Genomic DNA, 11345 nt, shown 5'->3' with positions numbered 1-11345 from the left:
AATAGATAAAATCTTCATCACCAAGATAAACTTTATTGAAATTTTTATGAGTGAAAATTCTCTTATAAAAATAGATTTTGATACATTTTAAATACTCTGAAGAGTACTAAAATAAAATGAATTTCCTGTGTTAATAATAACACATGACTTGTATTGATAAACTTAGTATATCATTACTTTGAAATTTATTTCAAAAATCTGTTTGTTTTGATTTTAATTATATTTTACAACAAAACCGTACTTGCCTCTCTTTCAAAATCAGCGAATCAGATTGCTCATTTTTCTGCCTATTCTGAGCCTGTATAGGGTTTCAAAATATGCAATCGGCCAGATGATCTTTTTAAAAACAGAATTACGAATTGCATGTGACTATGTGTTTTTGAAGTAGAGCTACATGAAACAATGAAATTCTAAACTTGAGTTTTTTTCTTGGATGTAATTATTGTTTTTTAATTAAAAAGTATTTAGTTACATTAAGTTAAAACAATTATTTCTGAGTAGCCTCGTTCTGGTTTACAGAAAACACCCCAATTTTTTTTCTCCCGAAGTTATGTCAATATTTGCTTTTTTATATAATTTAAAAAAAAAACACATGTCTATTTTTATCAACTTGTTAGCAAAAATAACTATATATATGTATATATATGTATATGTATATATATATATATATATATATATATATATATATATATATATATATATATATATATGTATATATATATATATATATATATATATATATATATATATATGTCTGTATATATATATATGTATATATATATATGTATATATATATATATATGTATATATATATAGGTACCTTCATAAAAAATTTAAACTTTTATTTTTTAAACCAAATTAATTCTATTATAAAGAGAATATTAAATGACAATTTTTAATACTAAATTAATTATCCTAGGTTAACTAGAAAAAAAGATATGCCATTTTGAAGGTGGAGAAAATATAGTGGACATCTTAACAAAGATACACAGGATAACGACTTCAAAAAGTGGACTTTAAAATATAGCGCATAAGATTATTCACAATGTACAATGACATATATAATAAAAAATGTTTATTATATCCCACTTCATAATAATTAGATTAATAAAAAAAGTATATATATATGAAGGGGGTTGCTTAGGTCCATTTTAAAAACAAGTAGAATTCTATTTAAGTCATTTTATTTAAAAATTGTCATAATTTGTCATAAATTTAAGTTTGTTCAAAATTTTTTTACATTCTCAGTATCAAATGATAATGTAAAAAAAAAATTATGAAAAAAAGAATTGTGATTGGAGCCTGGGAACAAAAACACCCCAAAAGATTAGCACTTCAAAAAATGGACTTTAAAATATAGTGCATAAGATATTCACAATGTACCATGAAAAAAACCTTTTTTACATATGTGACAGGATTGAGTAAATACAATACTCAATTTAAATTCATCAACAGGCTTCAAATTCACCTAATAATCTTATATTTTTCTAAAGTTATGACCAAGTGAAGTTTCCACCCATCCCTAAACGAGGGGGTTGTAAATATCATATGGTCATAACTTTCAAGCATTAAAAGATGTTTAGATTCCACATCTTTAAGTATTAAATCTGCTACAACTCCTTCCTGGCTTATGTCAATATCTTCAGCTTCATCTTCATTGACTTTCCAATATCCTATTGTGCATGTATATGATTTTTTCTTTGTTGCTAACTTTTAATTAATAATCCTACCAAAAAATAAATGTATATTTCCATCATCAAGTTCCCATTTATGGCTTATAAACTGCCCTATCAACGTTCCATTCTTCAAAATTATAGCTAAAAATTGTTTTTGTTTTTCATCAATATTAATAAAAAGAGTTATTTTTGCATTTCCAGCTATTGCTTTTTTAACATCCTTCTCTAGTTGCTTTCTTTTCAGTAGTTCTTTTTTTTAAATTAGCTTTGGTACATCTTTTTCCTATTTCTCATACAAAAGATTATTAGAATTTTTAGAGGCTCGACACGTTAAAGCTCCTCTCTGAATTGCAAACTGAATGTTCTGGCAATGTTTTCTCATCAAGCCATGTTAATGTTTTGTTTACTCTGGCTTTTATTTTTGAATCCAGGAAGCCAAAAGTAGCATTAGGAGCACGACGTAAAAAAATCAAGCATGCCCAAGATTCTTTCAGCCTCCATTGTATGTGGTGGAACAGATAGTGTGGTTTTTATCATTTCTTTAGATGGATTTGAGAGATTACCAGTCAAATACCTGGCCATTTGTCTTTTAATAACTGTCTGTATGGAGCTTACCAAAGTTGATAAAATCTTTACCAAAACCTTTTTATTTTTAATGACACAAAGTGATTGGTGTACCTTATCTTCTTTAATATTCAATATTTGACTAAATACATTCACATCTGTATAAAAAATTGATTCTCGATTACTTTTGAAGTTGGATAATTTCTTTATTGCTTTCTGGAAAATGTCCCCCTAACAAAAAAAGATAAAATTTTTATACATGTTTTAAATTCCTTTATTATTTTATTTAAAAACATTAAAAACTTACCAACTCAAATTACTCATCCATGTCCCAGTTATTATTTTTCCTATCAGGCCCAATCCTTGCAATTGCACAAGTGTCATATCCTTACTTATGTCTTGAAGTAAGAGTTTGCAAATTTTATTTATAGTGTTGCTGAAATAACGGGAAAAAAAAATTCAAGTATAATACAAAATTGTAATGGAATTCTATTAAACTTAATATTCATCTAAAAAAATATATACCTTTCAAGTTAGTTTTTTATAAGTTTTTTATGTGTAACAGCAATCCCTGCCATATGGAACAAGACATAAAATCTGTTACCAACATATCGAAGGAATAGCCCTAGAGCAACATTGTTTTTTTTAAGCTTTTGAATGCAGCTGGATCTCCTTCGAAACTATACCTGATTTTCAGATAGAAAATAATTACTATTTGATATTTTCAAAACAATTTGTGAAACAACAAACAAAAAAAAAGTTTTTAAAATCATTATTGAAAATTTTATAAAGTTATACATATAAAAAATAGCCATTACCTTAGTTTTGAAATATTTTTGAGGACTGTTACAGCAATCCTATCAGTTCCTTTAGCTGGTTTTACCTTCATCTCGTTATCTATTGTTCTAAGAGTTGATAATGCCTCTAAAGCGATAGTTTCCAGTGGATGAACATTGCAGTGTAGTTGTATTAATTCAATGTCCATTTCCTCCTGAAGCATGTTTCTCACGCAACTATTAACAGTTACTCATTCTGACAGACAACTTGATTTTTTGAGTGAATATGTCTAAAACTTCTATTGCTGGCATTTTTTTGAACTCTGCAAATGTATTGGCAAGTTCTTTTAACACACTAGCTATATGAGTAGCACAGTCAAATCCTGTACCCCCAGCAAGTTTAGCAGTTGATAAGGAATAAGATCTCTGTGGAGGATAGGTACTGATATGAAACGCATTGACATATTTGTCTAAAATGGTGGTCGCGTCGAACACCAATGTTGTACATTCACAATTGTTTCCTGTAGTTCTGTGTTGTGTAATGTTTCAGAAATTTTTTCCAACATAAATGAGACACTTTCCACTGGCACATTGTTAATAATTGCAGCATAAACACATTTTCTTATGGGTAGGTCATATGTTTTTAGTTTTTTAGTTTCTATAATCAGCCTATTATCTCCTTTTTTATCTAAAATAATACTAGTTAAATAATGATTTTGTTCTACAAGTTGTTTGTTTTCACGCTTATTTTTTTTTATCTGTTCCTGTAATTCTTTGTAGCAATTTGGTGTTTCCTTTCTATCTTTTTAATTCTTTGTTGCAACTTTGTTCTACTTATTCTAAGAATTCTTAACTTATTTATACATTCTAGAGTATGGAACTTATTCTGCTGAATTCTATTTTTTCTTTTTTCATTTGAATACTTTAATTTCCAACCATATTTATTGAAAAACATTGTCTTTTAAGTCTTTAGCTTGCAAGTTTGTTTTGGGTCATTAAACTTCTTAACAAACAAACTGACAATTTTCTCTTCTTTTCTTGTAAATTACGTAGGAGGTATTCCATGAGAAAGTGGGACAAATTTTTAAGGTTTGTAACCCACCATCTCAGATTCCTTTCATACTTTGTAAAAATGGTCACCTATATAACATAGATTACCTTGCAAAATTTTAGCACTGATATCGAAATGGTTTTGGAGATATTGTTACATTAAAATCAGCTATTTTTAGCAGTTTTTTTTGTTCGGCGGCCATTTTGATTTTACTATAGTTTTTGTTTTACAAGTTACAGTTTAACTATTCATGTGATTAGGCTGAAAATTAGCACCAGCATAGTTTTAAAGACGAGGAATCAGAATATGATATTTGTTTTTAATGAAAAAAATTAGAAGTTTATCAATATTGGGATTGTACTTCACCTAGAGCTATTTTTGAAATTTTAACAAAGGCAGAAAGGAGGTCTGGTAACCATGGTAGCATGAATTTTTTGAGAGTTTTTTTAAGTTTTTATTAAAATAGATATATTAAAGAGTTTTTTGGTACAAAATTGAGAGGTGGGTTTTTTGAGGATTTTTATAAATCATTAAACAAATTATAATGAAAAAGTACATTTGGATATTACTTATTAAGAAATTGCTAATTTTGAAAACGTCAATTATAAGGAAAAAAACCCATTAACCCAATAGTTAATATAAAAAATTCATATTAAATGTAATATATTGAGTCAAAATAATCAAACAAATACATGTTTTAAATAAAAAACTAGTCAATAAAAAACCAGAACTTGCGTCCGAATAATTCATAAATTGCTTATAAAAGAAAACTGGTGTAATTCAATCATGAGTTAATTTAAAGATTGAATTTTGGGCAAATCGTTTGTGTCTATCTGTTCTTGAAGACAATTGTTTTTTTATCATAATTAAAATATGGGGCTTAGGAACCCAATAACAATCATCTCTACTTGGCCAGTGTAATGAAGTGTTAGGTAAATGAGGATGCATGAATTTTACAAGGGCGTCTTCATTTCTTTCATCAACTTCAAATACCAAACCAACCCAGTTAAACATATCATATTTGCAGATATAATATTTTCCTGCAATGATTTCTTGAAGATATTGATTTGAGCCAGTAAGGTTGAATGTTAGATTAAATTCCTCCTGCTCAGAGACATCCTGCATCCTCCGGAATAAATTGGTGGAAACTTCTTGTACCAGGTAAAGTCTTTGCATTATTCAATCGGAGAGTCAAAGATTTAAGGACTGATAAAATATCTTCGCCTTTTAAAATAAAGAAGTGGATGCCAAATATGTTATCTTTTGAAAAATTAAATATTTCTTCAGCGTTCTGAATTTGTAAGTTAATAGGACATTGAAGACTAACACTTAAAACAAGTCTGCTCCACCAATCCCATCACACGGCGACTTTCCATGTGATGTTGCAAAGAAATTCCATTCACATTGCTTCCCAAAATCTTCAACATGATGGCATAAATTTAAAAAATGATTGCAATTTTTGTATTGGCCAGCACAACCATCAGAGAAATAGTGGATTTTTGTGGTATTGGGAAATATTTCTTGTACAAATTGGACAGTTCTTTTTACTATACAATAAATAAATATAACATCATGTGTTAAGTCATCAGATATAAAACATAAAGAAGTTGGTTGACTTTTAGTAGCGCCCTCATCATTTTTGTTATAAATAACTACAGGATGTAGTGTGCATTGCTGTTGGTTCCAGTGGTAACTCTGGATTTCGTCTTGTATGACAAATTTAAAGTTTTCTGCGAAATCAACCAAAATAATAATTTCATTTATGGGTATAGATGATTTTAATGTATTTAAATATTTACTTTGTGCTTTAGCAATATAAGAGTGAGATGTTATGCTATCAAGTTTTTCACTAAGACTTTCAATGAATTTGCTTATTGTAGATGTGTAACTTAAAAGCTCTGCTCTATCTGTTGTACTCCACTGTTTGTATTCAATTATTTCATCTTCATCCACTTTGTCATTTTCTTCAAATTATCCTTCATTTTGCAATAGATTTGAAGTTATATAATTTATAATATTTTGAATTCCAGGGCAACAATTACATCTATGGACCATGCATTCCCTTGACTCTCTGCTACAAACAATCTTCTCAATAAGTTCTTGGTAATTCTTCTCCAATTTAACTGCGCTAAGCATAAGCTTTAGGTTTGGTGTATTACACATATACAAACAGCATGGGTTCCTTTTTGACCAGCATAAATTCACCATTTTGGCTTTAACTGAGCAAATTTAGAAAATCCTATTTTGGATTGAGGGTGCTCTAGTTTGAATTCGATAAATAATTCCTTTAAATTGCAAAGAAGTAATGGCTTCAATACATGTTTATTTTTGGATACACTTACAAAATCTTTTACACCTGGCAACTGCCGACTAAACTGATCATTACAATAGAAGCTTTCCACCTTATCAATGATATTTAATTCAATTCTAACAATGTTAGTTTTTTCTGGAAGTGTTAATATTCCTTTTGCAAATTTAAGTTTTCTTGCTTTAGTTATGGTTGACTTTGATATATTAAATACTTCAGATGCTTTCCTTAAAGACCACGAATCTGGAACCAATGTTAAAATCTGAATCTTTTCTCTTCTATTTGCTGTTTTTAGCTTTTCTTGCATTGAAAGTATTAATTTATCTAGATCTTCAGCTTTCTTTTGATGTTCAACATTGGGCTCCTCAGTAACATCCTTTTTCAGGTCTGTTACGTTAACATTGAGGATAACTGATAGCTTTTTTGACATAACATCAGTAGTTTGCATTAATTTTCTTTTCCCTAGAGAAATTTTAGCATGTTGCGGAACCCCATGAAATTTTACTGGTGATACGTCTAATTTATCAAAACTGGTGTTTATAAGTTTTTTTTCTTGTGCAATTTCTGTCTTTATCAAAAAATGTTTGTTCCAGAAAATTATCTTCACCATTGTGGTCCTGTAAAGTAGACCAATCATCTATTTTTTTTTACTACTTCTTTTCGACATGAAGGACACATTTTAAAACCAGGTGTTGTTTCGATACCAATTGAACACATATTTTTTGCTAGTTGAATATCAATTTCTCGCAAACCACCTATAAATATATTATTAATGAATAAAATTTGCCAAAATTAGGGAATAATAGTTTAGATAATATAATAATGTTAGAAATAAAATTAAAAAATTAAAATTTTTCAAACTAATTGAAAGTGTACTAGATGTATTTTTTGTAAAAAGACAGCACAATAAGTTGAAAATATATAAATTTACCTTTTATATTAGTTTTATGCCTTTTAAATGGGTCGATGCAATTTTTTTGGGAATTAGCAAACCGGTTAAGTAAAATTTGCTCATGATGCAAACAGATTTTAACATTAAAGTTTAATATTGATAGCCCAGATCCCCATAATAATAAATTTCTTTTTCTCTCTGAATAGCTTAACAAATCTTTTTATCCAATTGATTTCGTGTGCACCATTTTTTGACATTGATCATTTGATAAAATACCAACTGAACACAAAATTATTTAGCTATAAATAAACACAAAATACACAGGCATATACATTTATTAAAAATGGAAAAAACTTTTATCATTAGTATTTTTAAATATGATAATATGTATTTATTTATTTTTTACTTTTATTTTATATATATTCTTTAAATTATTGATTAGCTACAGTGAAGAAACAACAAATGGTAAAATATCAGACTAATACAAAGTCTTAGTGTTTTAATATTGAATGTTTCTTCTGTTTTAGTGAAAGATGACATTATATGACATTAATTAGAAAGCAAAAATTTATTTTAAAAAGAAATATTTATTTGAATTAAAGTTTCTTTAAATAATAGGTTAAAAAGTTTTCTTTTGTATAATATTTGATGACTAATGAAAATTGTCAATGTCAATTAATTTTAAATAAATTATGAACACTGACCTTTAAAACTCATTTTTTCACATATTACTCATATATTTTTACAAAAAATTTCAAAAAACCCACCTCTAAATTTTGCATTAAAACACTCATTAAAATATCTATTTTAATAAAAACAAAAACAAAATTACAAAAAATTAATGCTACCATGTTTACCAGACCTCCTTTCCGACTTTGTTAAAATTTCAAAAATATCTGTAGGTGAAGTACAATCCCAATTTTGATATAGTTCTTAATATTTTTATTAAAAACAAATATCATATTCTGATTCCTCGTCCTAAAAACTATACTGGTGCTAACTTTCAGCTTAATCACATGTTCAGTTGAACAGTAACTTGTAAAACAAAAACTATAGTAAAATCAAAATGGCCGCCGAACGTAAAAAATTGCTAAAAACTGCTGATTTTAAAATAACAATATCTCAAAAATCTATTCGATACCAGTGCTAAAATTTTCCAAAGTAGTCTATGTTATATAGGTGACCATTTTTACAAAGTATGAAGAAAATCTGAGATGGTGGGTTACATGCCTGTCCCACTTTCTCATGGAATACCTCGTAGTGCATTTTTTTTATTTTGCATAAATTGCATTTTATTCTCTGTGTTGCGTCTGAGGCAATAATTAAAGCAGGAGAGGTAAGATTACTAGAGGTAGGAGACATTTTTCTAGAACAGGATGAAAATTTATGTTCATGTGATTGAGCTTTAATTTTTGGTATATCTATTGAAATTTCCCTTGATTGACAAGCTACACCAGGCTCTGTATTTAAATCACTAGTGGTTAGGTGAATATTTACATTGGATCTATTTATTTTTCTTTCATATTTAAATGGCTGTTGCCAAATATTAACAATAGCAGTCCATGACTGGGTAGGGTTTCTTTTAAAAAATTTTATCGTTTTATGCAAGTGTCTTATATTGTTAGTGAATATCTTTAAATCAGATGCATCTTTAGGTTCAATTTTCAGTTTCAGATAGGTTTTTGATAATCTGAATTTATTTTTAGAAAAAATGTTGTAAATGTTACCATTTAACACAGGCTTGGATTACCATTTATATGAGTTAATTAAAAGGCAAATATCTTCTGCAGTCTTGTTATCCATCTAAAATTAAGAAAAAAATTAGCAATAAAAAGAGACAGAGAATTGTAAGACAAAATCGCGCTGTCGAAAATAAGTCATTTTGTCATGAGCAACTGTATGCAACATTTTTAAACATGAAGGAAATTTTCACATATTGATTATTATATATCAAATGAAAGATCTATAAATAATTTATTTGAGCATGTTAATTTCATTTAGGAGCATTTGTATTGGTATAATAAATTTTTCATATGAAAATTACCTATTTTTGCAAGATTCGTTAACAATGAAAATCTCCAAATTAAAAAAAAAAATTAGCACTATGATCAAGTTTAACCTTTACTTAAAACAAAATAATATAACCAAATTTAACAGATTATTTTTTTGCTAGCTTTTTAAAACTCTTTCCCTCATGTATATAGCGTAATTTGAAAAACATAAAAAAACTGGAAACTTTTTGAAGGCGATGTCAAAATAAAAAACGGATATTTAATGGATGCGTATGAAGGTACCTATATATATATATATATATATATATATATATATATATATATATATATATATATATATATATATATATAGCGTAATTTGAAAAACATAAAAAAACTGGAAACTTTTTGAAGGCGATGTCAAAATAAAAAACGGATATTTAATGGATGCGTATGAAGGTACCTATATATATATATATATATATATATATATATATATATATATATATATATATATATATATATATATATATATATATATATATATATATATATATATATATATATGTATAGTGTGATATTAATTTCTTTCACTGATTTTTGAACAACACAAGTTTAGTTAGTTTGTTTCGAACTTGTGTTCCTTGTATATAACTTGTTGAACAGGATGAGACATGGTATAAACATACATCTAAATAGGCCTCTATAATCAAATTGATCAGTTTAACCAAATGATTATCTTCCACTGGGAGTTCTTGGATGTGACTTGTAAGTCCTTTAAAAATTGCTTTAGAAAATAAATGACGGTGGATAGTTAATTTTAAATGTGGAATAGATTCCATAAAAAGTTGTAGTTCTTTGATTTTTAATTTGTCTGGAATGCTTTGTCTTATAAACTTTTCAACAAAAGAACAAATTACAATAACATCTTTTGATGGATGAAGTAGACCACCTCTGCTTTTTTGATCAACAAGTAAACTTTGTGAATTATCATCCGTTAGAGATGCAGTACAGGCTTTACATTTAATAGTAAATCTTTTTAGTTTTCCACTAACAAATCCACCTCTATACTTCACTACTTCTTCAGAATATTTAGACAATTGTGATGGTTCCATATTACTTACTGGTGTAATATCCTCATTAGCTGTAAACACAGTTGAATCATTGTCATTTAATTTACATTCTTGATGATTCACAGTTCCTTTTGTTACAGAAAGTATTTCTGTAGCATCCTGAGCTAAACAATTACCAGTTTTTATGTTTCGTAATGAGTGATGTACCAACAAATGTCGATATGTTGTCATAAACTGTTCTGCTGATGGATTGTTATTGAAACCACCTTGACTTCTAACAGCACTAAAGAACATTTCAATATGATCTTGACTCAGTTTGTATGTCAACAAGAATTTAAATTGGCTTTCTGGAGTTAAAATCAAGTATCGGCTAAGTTGAATTACTGATTGGAGGCTAAACATAAATCCAATGAAGCCAGTTTTTTGGTTTGTTTTATAAATTAAGTTATCAGCAATGTCTGTCAAAGTGGACAAGTACTGACATACCATATTGACAAAATTTGTACAGTGTTCCAAATTCCTTAAAGAGATAGGAGCTTTATAATTTTTACCAATAAAATTCCAACTGTTTAATAAATCAAAACTTTTGTCCATAAGCTGAATAAAGTTGATAGTTGGTCCACAATCTTAAAACTCTTTTAATTTTAACTTGTTTGCACAAAAATCAAGAGCATCTGCAACACTTTGACTTAAGGTTTGTGCTGCCAATTTCACTTTCATTTTTTGTTGTTTCCATTCAATATGGCATTTTTTCAGTTTATTAGCAGCATGAATTCTTTCTTTTGATTGAAGCTCATACAATAGTTCAATGAAAGCATGATTAATAATAAAATTGTTATTGTCTTTTAGCAATTTCTTTTCACCAAAGCAATTTCTAACTAGTTTTAACATATGGCAAGCATCAAGAATTAAAAATACTGGTTCTTCACTTACTGGATGTTTAAAGTACGGTTTCAGATTTTTTATATCACTATAGTCAGCACCAAGAATTTTTATCATAGATAAATTTGCAGC

At 27.7% G+C, this 11345-nt stretch overlaps 1 protein-coding gene across 1 annotated transcript in view; it reads left to right on the top strand.

The window, feature by feature from the left end:
* The first annotated feature begins 338 nt into the window (after window positions 1-338).
* LOC136090314 (neural cell adhesion molecule 1-like) overlaps window positions 339-11345 on the top strand; it is a 99149-nt gene continuing 88142 nt past the window's right edge. Inside the window, exon 1 of the mRNA XM_065816749.1 lies at window positions 339-435. The gene's annotated coding sequence lies outside the window, so the exon portion shown is untranslated. The remainder of the gene's footprint in view (window positions 436-11345) is intronic.

The sequence above is a fragment of the Hydra vulgaris genome, chromosome 13, assembly GCF_038396675.1.
Source record: "Hydra vulgaris chromosome 13, alternate assembly HydraT2T_AEP".
In the NCBI taxonomy this organism is placed as follows: domain Eukaryota; kingdom Metazoa; phylum Cnidaria; class Hydrozoa; order Anthoathecata; family Hydridae; genus Hydra; species Hydra vulgaris.
This window is presented reverse-complemented; position numbering and strand designations above follow the sequence as displayed.